Raw genomic sequence first — 13,535 nt, 5'->3', positions numbered from 1 at the left:
TCATCTACAGGATCACAGAAAGCAATGGGGGCAAAAAGAAGTACAAATGTGAAGAATGGTGGGGTCATTACTGGCACAATGCTTGCTGTTTTAAAATCAAGATAATTCACTGAAGAATAGGAAAACAGGGCTGAATGAGGCTAAAAGAGACAATCAATGAGGACAAATACACACCCCAACATGGTATTTGTTTCAATGAAAATTTAGGACATAAGACACAGAAGCGGATGGGAAAGAGCAAATATGATAGGAGTGACAATCAGCCCACTGCCCTTGGGTACTAGTTGTCATTCATGCTTCTTTAGCTGGAATGTTGGGAAGCAATGGCCTTGAGATCCCTCTTCTATCTGTGGTGTCCCTCTGTTTCCAGCAGGTTGAAATTCAGCCAGTATTTATAGTTTATCAGGAAGTCACTGATATTCTCATAACATCATTAAATAATAAAATCCAAACATCCTTTGAAGTGTATATGAATGAATCATTTTTCCATACTTCTAACACATTATTTCCTGAAATGTAAACTAGGATTATAAAACTCTTATCATATCTAGAGGCACCATGAAAAACTCAGACAGCAAACATGTGGATATCCTGGATGTGCACATTCCTAGTGGCTTACAGACAAGGCTGTAAACTATATTACTTAAATGCTCTCACCCCTGGAAACATCTGGGCCTGAAGGTGCCCCAAAGCTGTTGGAATGGTATCTTTTGAACCAAAAAGACCCACTGGCCTCACACTTGGCCTGAAATTTGAACATAGGACTTAAAAGCAGAATTTTTGCTGAAAAAGCCATTATATATAATTGCCATGGTCACCTTCCAAACTGGGGCAATATGATTGCTGAGGCCACAGAACTAGTTTGGTGACTATTTGAACTTTTTTTTATGAATATGAGAGGCCATCTGGCCAAAATCTTTTAATTCTAAAAATATGTAGAGGCCGATACGGTGGCTCATGCCTGTAATCCTAGCACTTTGGCAGGCCGAGGAGGGAGTATCACTTGAGGTCAGGAGTTCAAGACCAGCCTGAGCAAGAGTGAGACCTGTCTCTATGAAAAACAGAAAAATCAGCTGGATGTGGTGGCGTGTGCCTGTAGTTCCAGCTACTCAGGAGGCTGAAGCAGGAGGATCGTTTGTGTCCAGGAGTTTGACATTGCAGTGAGCTATCATGATTCCACTGCATTCTAGCCAGGGTGACAGAGTAAGACTTTGTCATAAATAAATAAATAAGAGATGACAAATGGGGAAATACATTGACAATTCAATTAAGGGTAAATGGAAGATCTTTGTACATGTATTCTTGTAACTTTTCTATAAAAAGTTATGAAATTATATCAAAATAAAACGGCATAAGAATTATTTTTTTTTAAAAAAAAAACTTCTGATGCTTAAATGTTGGATCTCCTGGGACATTTAATCACCATAATCATGGCACTCTGTGAAAGGTGCATCAGATGCAACAGTTCAGGAAACCTCAGCAGCCATACCTGCAGAGGAAAGCTCTTTGTTAGCAGAGGCTGTTAGCATTTCAGCACCAGTTTTATGCATTCTCCCTCAAAACTCTGCTACTCAAAGTAGCCCATTTAATCCTTTCATCTCCAAATTATAAAGGAGGGTTGGTTCCTTGGTGGTTAGTAAATATTCTGTTCCTCTAACCTGTTTTCTTTAAGCCATACTCTTAAGTGTCACCAGGACCAGGCAAGTTGCTTGGCTCTTTATTAATAAAGCAGCTGAATAATTTATAAGGGTTGCATAGGGCCCATTAGAAGTGCCAGAGCAATAATAACTGGTTTAGGACTTTGCTTACTCAGGGCTAAAGTTTAATTTGTCCATAAATGCCTTAGCTCATAAACTCATCCCACAGGTCTGACCTGCTCACGCGTGCTCTCTCTCTCTCTCTTCCTCTTCCTCTACCATCATCACATGTCCCAGTCATGCTCTCATCTTGGATATGTTTTCCTATTGGTGTCATCTCTGGGGCCAATAAAACAAATCCAAACCCCACAACAATAACTAAAAATCCATACCTCCATTACTACATTTCCTAAATAGGGCCACTACCACTGCCCCCTTCTCAAGCTTTCCTTTGGTCATCCCAAAAGAAAGGCAGTGCCAGGGTGATTCCTAGTCAACAAGAGAGCATAGGCAGATGCAGTGAATGAAGGGAAGACTGGAAATATAAGAGGTAAGGCCTGGGTAGGAGTATGTTCAATGTCAATACAGGCACTGCATTCTAAATGGGGGCACATACAATGAGATCAGGAAAATGTGCTCTGCTATTTATTTATCAAGTTGATTAACTTTTCTAGGCCTCAGTTTTCTCATCTGCAAATGAGGATTTAATGGTACCTACCACATAGGACTATGATAAGGATTAAATGAATTAAACCACAGCATATTATTATTCATTAAATAAAAGCTATTATTAGAAATTCAGACCTGGAATGAACCCTAGAGAAACCTAATCCAAACTCTTTATTCTATGAAAAAAATCCAGGCCCAGTGAGGCTACGCGACCTACTCAAGGCTCTGTGACTTTGGGGGCAGATCCAGGAATTAATCCAAGTCTCCTGAGAGCCATCCAGCTTGGTGCCCCGTGATTTCATGGCTGCTATGGTTCCAGCACTCTTTCTCTACAGGAACAGTAGGGTTATTTTGGTTTCTGAATTTTAAAATGATCAAATGTTGGCATAGAAATATCAGTGCTCATTCATTCATCCAAGAACTAGCTACTAAGTGCTGACTGAGTCAAGTACTATTCTAGGTAGTTATGGTGGTTCCAGTAATGACAAAATAGACACAGTCCTTACCCCAAGCATCTTACATGCCAGTGATGGGAAGAGTGACATGGGAGGGAGCGATGGTGGGGGTTGGAGGCAGGAGGGTGGATGTCCCTTGGCAGAGGCCATTTCTTTGCAGTGTACTCTCTAGGAAAATGGCATTGTAACACTTGTTTCAGTGTATGCATATATAAATGTGCATGGATATATGTGATAGGCAGAAATTATACAAAGGGATGTCACTCTCTAAAAATTTCACTCTTGGGCAATTATATCAGAAACATACTATTACCCATTAATGACTTTATCAGAATAGACTTTTTCTGGTCTTTGGGTCTTTCCTCCCTGGCTATTCAGAGCAGATGGGTGGGTTAAACCAAAAGGGCACCATGGTAATGGAAGCAGGTCTTATTTCACTATCTTTCAGGTAAAGTTCCTTTCTCCACCCTCTGGAGGTTGGATTCTTAGCCTTTAGCATTTGTGCTATGTGCCACGAAATCCCTGCCCCAAAAACCAGTTCAGGGGTGATCAAAGAGCTATTATTAATGTCTCAGTTTAGGCCAACTGAGAGCGGTAATGGCGGCAGAGGCAGGCCACTCACCCCTCCATTCAGCCGTCCTCTTCCACAACAGGGCCATTGAGCAGGCGCCACAATAGAGGGCTGAGAATAAAAGGCCGAAGGAAAGCATACAGAGTCCCCTTGCACAGACTCGGTCATTCATCACCAGGCAAGTGCCAATATCTGGGAACAGCAATCTCAATTTCTGCAAATCCTCCAACTTGCAACAGCTGCTAGTGACTCTGGTGGGCGGCTTTGCTGCTTACACGAGTTTCCAATACCAAGCACTGGCCCAGAGCCAAGTAGACATTACTTAGGTTAGAGACACGCTGGCTGCAGAGAGCAGCAACAATGGACTTCACAGCTTATAAAGTAGCTTACAAAGGGCTCCCGTGTATTTCAAAAAGCACTTCAGATAGCTGGTGAGAGAAGCTATCTGCACAAATGCATTCAAGCAGTTTATTCCTAACCCACTTAATTCAAGGTTTCTGTCAGGAGCCAACGACAGAGTGGAGGTAGGTGCAGAGGACTGCAAGAGGGCTGGATGGCTTGGCAGCTGGAGGAAGGCAGTCAAGGCACATCCACCTCCCTCTGGAGCACCAGCTCAGCAGGGTGAGGAGTGACTGGCAGCAATCAGATATAATGAAAAAATGAAAGATAATCCATCTGATTCCACAACTCTTTAGTGAGCTGTTTGTTAAAACTGCTTTCTTCAGTATCGTTAAATAGCATTTCTAAATGTTACTGAATGAACTCTCAGAGTGCCATCTAGATGCCTGCTGCCACACCATCCCAGTGTACCTACAGGTGACGCCAGCCAATAGCATCTCCTGTACTGCCTTACCACTCTGAAGTATCTGGGGCCCAACTCATCTCCACGACATCTAGGCCTGCCCTGTTAGGCATAGCTTATTAGTTTCTAGAGGACAATTTCATTAGGTAACAGGCACAGAGACCAAAAGAAGCTAACGACTGAGGTATAAAGGCCTATGTTTGGAGCCTGGAGTTAATGGAAGCCACAAAAGACTCAGAAAACACTGAATGTGCCAAAAATGGACCATCTCACAAAAGAAATACAGAGGTAGGTGACAATTCTTTATCAAATTTCTCTTGCCCACTAACTTTTCAAAAGAATTTCAAGAGTATTTTATTTATTAAAATGAACTAATGTGAAGATGTGAGGTGGGAAGCAGCCCTGCCTGAACTCTTAGATATGCAAGAGGAATGACTCCTCACATGACTTGGGTGCTGTTTGGAAATCTGACCACATATACTGTTTATAGTGCTGGGTGTGGGTTTCTTAGAGAACTCTGAGTCAACAGATTCCAGGATAAGAAATTATAATAATTAATAAAGTCAAAAGAAATATACAAAGCTGTATCAAATGTAAACTAGAATCTGGACTGTGAAGTAGCACAACTCAAGCGCTAGTATGTTGCAGGAACAAAAGCGATCAACCCCTAGCCCTCATTCCAATGAGTAAAACCTATTTTCTAAGGGAATAGAGAGTGAATAGAACATGACAGTATTTACTGTGAGGCCAACTTCAAAGCATGAAATGGGTCAACATCAGAGTAGGCTTAGAACGCTATTACTCCATAACCTGTAATTTCTTTTATTATTGTAGGATATGCCATGTGTAGCGATGAGATGCCTTAATGGGATCAGTTTCTGAATTAATCTATCATCTGTACTTGGATCATCAGCCTCAAATGCAACTCATCATGTCTTATTCCAACAGCTATTAGCAGAATGAGGATTATATAGGAGAAAATCTTTAGGGAGAAGGTGGAAAAATAAAAATAGTTTTTATTAATTGCAGAATTTTTGCCTGCCTACCCACAATGCACATCTATTTCTAGTGTGACTTCCCTAGATTTTTCATGTTATGTTTTAAAAATTAGAACTTGGCCTGGTGCGGTGGCTCATGCCTATAATCCTTAGCACTCTGGGAGGCCAAGGTAGGAGAACTGCTTGGGCTCAGGAGTTCAGGACCAGCCTGAGCAAGAGCGAGACACTGTCTCTACAAAACATAGAAAAGTTGGCTGGGTGTGGTGGCGTGTACCTGTAGTCCCAGCTACTTGAGGAGGCTAAGGCAAGAGGATCACATGAGCCTAGGAGTTTGAGATTGCAGTGAGCTATGATGACGCCACTGTACTCTAGCCAGGGCGACAGTGCAAGACTCTATCTAAAAAAAGAGGAGAGGAGAGGAGGGGAGAGGAGAGGGGAGGGGAGGGGAGGGGAGGGGAGGGGAGGGGAGGGGAGGGGAGGGGAGAGGAGAGGAGAGGAGAGGAGAGGAGAGGAGAGGAGAGGAGAGGAGAGGAGAGGAGAGGAGAGGAGAGGAGAGGAGAGGAGAGGAGAAGAAAAGAAAAGAAAAGAAAAGAAAACAAGAGTTAGAATTCACCAATAGGAAGGATCCCTGCAACAGAAATCAAAGGATCAAAATTAGAGATCACAGAGGAAAAGCACAATGACATGACCACAGACCTATCCACCACAGCTTGCTTTTTTGGCTCCCATCCTGCTACCAAAAACCAGCCAAAGACTACGTTATGCAGAGTTGAGTAAGCCTAGGAAGGCTCCAATCACAGATTCATGATCCATGACTGTGCATTTCTGATTTGCTTCTTGTCCCCTAGATGCTGAAGCTACCATTTGCCAAGAGCAATGGTTGTTCCAAGAGGACTTGAGTATTGGCAACTCCCACTTAAAAAGCCTACCTATAACCTAGTATTTTGTATTTTAAAAGCTTTTTGTCAAAAATAAACTCGTTAAAGACATACACTATTTCCTTTTTTCCCCTTGCAGTGCCAAGCAATTAACAAGTGTTAATAAATAACCACTGATTAATCAACTATTAAAAAAAGAGGGACATGAGCACAAATACTAGCAAGAACAAGTATCCATTACCATATCTTCCCACCCTCCACACTCTGGAGGAGAAAATTCCCTCCTCTCAAATCAAGGCAGGCTGCTTACGAGGAGCACCACGTGCAAGGGAAAGATGGCCACTCTACGCAATATGCCTATTTTCATCTGAAGGGTTGGACTGTCGTTAGCACTTCCCAATCAGTAGCACTCACAAATAAGTCTAAACTTGGAAAAGAACAAACAACAAAAAAAATTTCCCCATCAAACAATGAGAATCAAGAGTAAAAAAGAAATAGCAGTTTGCTGAAAAACAAACTAAAATAAATCAGAGCCTTAGAAGAGTTATTTCTGCATTCCCTGCACATACGACATCATTCATGAAGAAAGCAATGGTACAAATATAGCATAAATGTCGTCTGCTCTAGCTTGTAATTTAAAATGCAAATGCTAATGAGCGAACTGGTATATCAGTGGAGTTAATAACCGCATGCCTAGCACAGGGGCTGCATCCAAAACACACACAGAGAAGAGACAGACACCATGTTCCAATTTAAAAATAAAAACACCCAAATTAACCCCAGAAAAATCACTAACAGATGTACAAGCTCAGGAAAAGGAGGCACACAAGGGCAAGGAAATAGGAACTTCTCCATCAGTCGCAGACTAACTAGTTGATTTAAATATTTTCCTACATATAGTAAAGGTAAGCATGGGAGTTACTAGGGTTTATTGAGGAATGCTATTGTAAAAGCATTCCAGAGTATAAAAGTATAATAATGAAAAACTACAGGGAATCCAGAAAGCATGAATAGAAAGTTTTCTCCAAAGCCCACTTTAGAAGCCTATAAGCTAATCTTGCAGGGAGCCATAGGAGATGTAGGTCTCATTTGCTTTATCATAGGCAAAGGATGAAGAAGCTTTGGTTAAAAAAACCTAAAAACTTACAAGGTCTGGATTAAGTGGGTAATTTAAATAAATGGAAAAAGCTCTAATGATGAAATAACACAACTGAGAGAATACAGTTGTGTCTCAGATGCCTTCCGAATATGAAAGGAACTTCTATGGATTGTTCTTGCTCCTACCATGTCTGTGGTTGGCAGTCCTGCAGCAGAATCTGGGAACGCTCTGCCATGCTGAGATGAGGCGCAGCTCCTTGGGCTTCCTCAGAGCCCCCCCATGCTTGGGGTGTGAGGAAGTCTACTCTGTGGCCAGTGGCCCTGTCCAGTTCCAGGAGTGAAACTCTGTGACACCCCCCAAAGCCAAGAGATGGGTGTGTTTGCACTGGTTGCCCAGACTGGACACCTAGTGAGTTCTAATTCCCATATTAGTGCTATTTATAGAAATTTTATACAAAGGGCCAGGCTCAAACTCAGGCAAATCTAGTAAAGACTGGACAAGTGTCAGAAAAACTTTAAAAGAAACTTTGAAAGAAATTCAAGGTAAGCAATGACTTGGGGTGTGGGGGGTCAAACAGTTTTTCAAAGATGAAGAATGATTTTGTTTTTTTTTTTTTTTTTACACCCAGTTAAATCTTTTTGAAAGGGGGAGAGATGTGAGAGGTGGTTTCCACAGCAACCAGGATTAAGTCTTCCAGCACTGTGCACTGTTCACCCCAGGGCTGCCCATTACCAGATTTCAAAGCATTAACCTTTAATTTCGAATTACCAAACCATTTACATTCCCTCTCCTGCATCCAGGTTCTGCCATTTTCTACTATTAGTATGGCCAAATGGGCTCCCCCTACAGAGCTGGAACAGTGGTGAGAAGCCCAGTAGCTTGTCAACATTACTGCTAAGTGGCTGCTGGGAAATACCCATAGGTGGACAAGATGGTGTTGAAAAATCTACACTGAAATGTATTCATCTGGGAAAGCCACACGAATGGAATTAGAACAGAGGCATTTGGGCACAACCAAAGACACAGGTGCTGAAACTGGAAACAGTATAGCAGAGAAAAACCATTAGATTTCTGTAAGCTGCCCATTCTTCCCCCAATACCCACAAGGTAGAAAGCAGCCTAGACAACAACTAAACAGATGCAGAAATAACATTAAAGTATCAGGGAAGGAGATGGATCTAATAAGGAATGCTTGGGGAGAGCTCACAGGTCTGACCTTCTGGACCACTCTACTTACTAGCTCTCATTTGCTCTGTACAGAATACACCTCATTCCTCTCTAGTATACTTTCCCCCCTTGTCTCATCCATATTAAAACTCAAAACTAAGAATAAACAGTACTCGTAGAAGGCTTTAGAGTAGAAGAGTAGAAATGCTAGTCAGAGAATTTAGGAGGAAAGAATTCTCCTCACTTACCTATCCATCCAGAGCCAATCCAAAGGCCTATCATGTAACAGCAGAGGATAAATCAACATCTATCTTTTCTTGGCACACAAAACCCAACTGAGATGGTGAGGAATGAAGACCCAACAAGGAAGTCACACCATCCTCATCAGTCTGATTCCACAGAAGGTGATGCCACCACTAGGACTATCTTTCCCTCAGATACAGGAGGACCTAGATAGGCTGACATATAAATGCCATATGGGCCCTGCTGTCTCCCTCACTTCCAGGTCACCAGCATCACACCAAGATAAGCAGGCCAGTCTGACGGAAATAATTAATTAGAAAGCAGGAATGCAAGAATTCATCTTTAAGTGTTTTAGCTCCAAGGTCTGTGACTGCCATTAAACCATGCTTAATAACTCTTATTTTTATTGACAGTTTTATTTATTACTCTGCCTCAATCAAAAAAATATTTGAAATTGCCACTGAACAAATTGAATCCTTCCCTATTAAACCGTGGAACACTCCATTATGCCATGGAAGTCTCTCCTTTGATTCCTACTATTAGCCTTCAGGTATAGGCAGTTTTAGGCTACAAAATCCCTCCTGTGATCTGATCCACCTGGAGTTTGCTGATGTCCTTCATAAAAGAATGGACCTCAGATGGAACACCACGCTGCAGGCTGGCTCTGACCCCGACTGAGCCAGCACTTGGCCTCACCCCATCTGGATTATTTCTGGGTTATGGACCAAGACTGCTGTAGACTTTTTGATAGTAGAATAATATTTATTCTTATTGTTTTATAAAATCTGACTTGTTTTCATTTGTATGGTAATTAAAACATGTTTCTCCTATTTTTATACTTTCTAAAAATATTTTTTCTCCATGTTTACACATTCTTTACATCAGTAGACACAATTACTTTGCTTGAAGGCTGGAGCTATTATCATGCATTTCTGTATTCCTAGCGTTGTGCCCAGTGGATATAAAGAAAATTATTAAGTAATCATTTGACGGAATGACCCACAGTATGATGAGGCTCATTCTGGGGATGATTTGTGATGTAAATATGGGAGATAATCAGGCCATAATTGGAGCTTTGCACTTTCACCCACCATGAGCATTGGGTATGCCTGCAGAGCCTGGGAGTGGAGGGCAGAGCAGTGAATGCTCAATGGGAAGACAGCTGTGATCGAGATTTACACATCAGCACAAAAGCAGAGAGAAAAATGATTGATGAACACATCCATTTCTGTTAGGCAGCTCTTCCTGAAATCTGATATAGGCAAAGTTGTTCTGTCCAGACGAATCAAACCCAGCCTAACCAAAGAAAACGTTGCAGACCTTCTAGGAAGCCCACATGCCATCTCCCTAGGGAAAGCTTGTCCATTTAATAATTAATTGCACTCTTTCCTTTGTGCTCTCATAGTGTGTTGCTTATACTTTTGATAATTGCTCTTTTGTTTTTCCTTGTTTATGTTTTTCTTATGGCTGTATGTACCATTAGACTAAAAGATATTCAAGGCAGAAGATATCTTATTAATTTATGTATCATCCACAATTTGTCTTTTAAAGACTGTTTTTTGTATAGTATGCTTGCAAAAATCTTGACCTCATTAAAAAACTCTCCTTGAATCTGTTCACTGTGTTAATTCTTTCCTATAAGTGACCCTCTAGGATCCCCTGACATGAACATAATTCTTACAATTCCTATAATGATATATTTAAAAGTAGAGAACTAGAGCAACCCCAAAAAAGTCTCAAGTTAAGCCGCCCATTTCTAGTAATAGGACCCAACTGAAAGGAAGCAGGCAGTGGAGACAGAATCAAACTGGGAATTCCCAAGAGAATACCCCACTTTACAAATATCCATTAAGCTGCAATTCAATTAAAGCATCTGAAAGGAATTCATAAGTATCAGCAGACCCTGTAATTGCTTAATTAAGGATAGAAGCCTAGCAAACACACAACCACAATAACAGCCTGATTCATTAGCACCTCTGTGATAGCAGAATGGGATTTCTCACTTAAACATACACTGGCTTTAATTGTGTAATTTAGTTAGGCACTGGTAATCAATGGGGACCCACCATTCCTGGGGCCAGGAGATGAGGAGGATATTCCTGTTCACCTTCCCTCCCTTCCTCTCATTAGAAGTTTTTGGTCTATTAAAATAGGCAGTTGATATTCCAATTAGGATTGGCTAGAGAAGAGGCCTTAAAGAGAAAGAAAGAAATGAAGCACTTTATTCAAAGGCATTCAGGATGGAAGGACACACAGCCAAACCTTTAGTTTACCAAGCACAAAACAACCACCATTTATCAAATCCCAGATACCTAGAACCTTTCCCATTGCTTACAACTCCAGTGGGGAGTTGTAAGATAGGGGAGGGGAGGGAGGCGCAGAGAGGGCAAGAGGGCTGGAGGGCTAGAGGGAGGGAGAGTAGGGGGAGAGAGAGCAGAGAAAAGAGAATAAAATTAAAGAAAAAGAAAAAAGCTGCAGGAAAAGGAAAGTTTTATATTCTAGTCTTATTTCATACAAATAGGTAACTGGTTAATTATAAGTCACCTGCTGTGATCCACATGGGAACCCCCTGCCAAGTGGCTGCTGCCTTCTAAGTGTTTTGTACCATGAGTTTCAAACAAGGTGACTGACATCCATTCCCCAACCCCCTACCTGCCTCAGTCTGTAATTCATCATGCTTATTGCTGTACCACCTTTAAGAATATGAAAATGCAAATGGGTGGATTCACTCAGTGAGTTGGCAAAAGACTTTAAATATCTGATCTAAGACTCTTTAGATCACTTTGCATTGAAATCTCAGATTATTCTCTTCCAATTCAGGAGAAAAGCATTTGGTTTATAGGCACCATACCTTGAGACCTGCTATGCTTATCCAACAGGACAACTTTCTAAACTATGCCCACAGCATGACCCTGATACCAAGAGCTAAGAAGATAATTCCAAATAAGGAAACTTAATAGAAAGGTCATAGTAGTAAGACATACTCCATGCCTACTGGTGCTATTAAATAAAAATGTGAATCAAGGGCCAAGTGATTTCCAAATATGTGACTCAGTCTCCCGTTAGACAAGATACTCAAGTGAAGTCTGACACATATGACAAGTGAAAGTAAACTAAAAATAAAGATTGTGGATGAACTGCTTTTACTTTCATGCAAAGCAATGTATGGGGCTCACTACATGCTAGTTGAGGAAAAAGGAGCTTTTTTAACAAATGCAGGCTGCCCTGCTAACTCAGGACAAGAACTGACTGTGATTACCTGCTAGACTGAAATAAGCATGCATAGGAAGCTGCCACAGCAGCAGGCAGAGAGACCTTGGTCGGTCTCAGCTCTGATGGTGTAAGGTCACCTGCTCGCCAACCAAACCTAAGCCAGGTGCTCGAAGGACCAAAGGGCAAGAGCGCTCAGGAGGCACTGACCTGTTAGCTACAGCTGACTGTCCCCGGCCCCACCTGCTAGCCCATCTGACCACGCAATCACTCCACATACAGGGGTGCAGGAACCGTGACAGATAGGCCAGCTGGCTCAGGCCAAATGCCACTCCCTATCAAGCTGTGGGGCCGTCTGCCCAAAAAAGGCCACACAAAAATGGAAAGTGTCCACTCCACCTTGAAGTACAGAGGGCTCTCCAAAAGGCTGGGATTAATGAGAACAGCACATAAGGGACCGCTCCCAACAATTATCTGGACTTTCCCCTTGAGAGTCACAACCCTAACTCACTCGTTGCTGCAAAGAGACATCATTTCCAGCAGAATGCCATGTGTACATAATGGGGAGTGCATACCACAGGCATCTGCAAAGCTGTACTATGACAATCACCATCCCGGTGAACAATCCCACATGAATACTGACTGTGTCTGTGCCTACACTCAGTTTTAGCTTTGTAGTTCACCTCAGAGGACCAGGGGGCCTTCTCTCACTAAGGCTACTCCCCCAACCCATGTTCTCTGTCCATGCCATTCATTCTGTCTCTTCTAGGTCATTGCTCTATTAATTAGCCCCTACAGCCTTTCCTAGTTTCTTCTCAGAATTCAAACCAGTGCTTCTTAACATTTTTAAATCTTATGTTCCCCATGATATTCTCTCACTCCATCTTTTTTATAACCTCATTTGCCAAGAAGATTTTGTTGAGTTTTACATTCTATAATTGGTATTATGAAAACAATAGGTGTATAGAATAGCTTTTTTGACTATACATGCCACCTTCTTCATTCCTGAATTAAGAATTACAGTTCAAAAAGTACTAAAAATGCTGACATCCTTACAATGTAGTTACCTTGACCCTTTAGCCTTTTTTTTTTTTTTTTTTGAGACAGAGTCTTGCTCTGTTGCCTGGGCTAGAGTACAGTGGTATCAGCCTAGTTCATAACAATCCTCCTGCCTCAGCCTCCCGAATAGCTGGGACTACAGGCGAGCACGACCCTACCTGCCTAATTTTTTCTATTTTCTGGTAGTTTCTGGCTATTTTTTTCCATTTTTAGTAGAGACGGGGATCTTGCTCTTGCTCAGGCTGGTCTTGAACTCCAGACTTCAAGTGATCCTCCCTCCTCAGCTCCCAGACCCTTTAGCTTTCACTTTTCTGTACTTTTTTTTTTTTTTTTTTTTATTTATTTTTTTTTTTTTTTGAGACAGAGTCTCGCTTTGTTGCCCAGGCTAGAGTGAGTGCCGTGGCGTCAGCCTAGCTCACAGCAACCTCAAACTCCTGGGCTTGAGCGATCCTTCTGCCTCAGCCTCCCGGGTAGCTGGGACTACAGGCATGCGCCACCATGCCCGGCTAATTTTTTATATATATATCAGTTGGCCAATTAATTTCTTTCTATTTATAGTAGAGACGGGGTCTCGCTCTTGCTCAGGCTGGTTTTGAACTCCTGACTTTGAGCAATCCGCCCGCCTCGGCCTCCCAAGAGCTAGGATTACAGGCGTGAGCCACAGCGCCCGGCCTTCTGTACTTTTTTAATGTTAGCTATTTGTGAAAAGTGATCTAAATTTCGTAACTCTTTTTTAGCCCCCACATT

At 41.9% G+C, this 13,535-nt stretch overlaps 1 protein-coding gene across 1 annotated transcript in view; it reads right to left on the bottom strand.

Moving 5' to 3' along the window:
* Positions 1-13,535, bottom strand: part of SND1 (staphylococcal nuclease and tudor domain containing 1) — a 425,525-nt gene that overhangs the window by 135,137 nt on the left and 276,853 nt on the right. The gene's annotated exons all lie outside the window — the stretch shown is intronic.

The sequence above is a fragment of the Microcebus murinus genome, chromosome 9 (genome assembly GCF_040939455.1).
Source record: "Microcebus murinus isolate Inina chromosome 9, M.murinus_Inina_mat1.0, whole genome shotgun sequence".
Classification (NCBI taxonomy): Eukaryota; Metazoa; Chordata; class Mammalia; order Primates; family Cheirogaleidae; genus Microcebus; species Microcebus murinus.
This window is presented reverse-complemented; position numbering and strand designations above follow the sequence as displayed.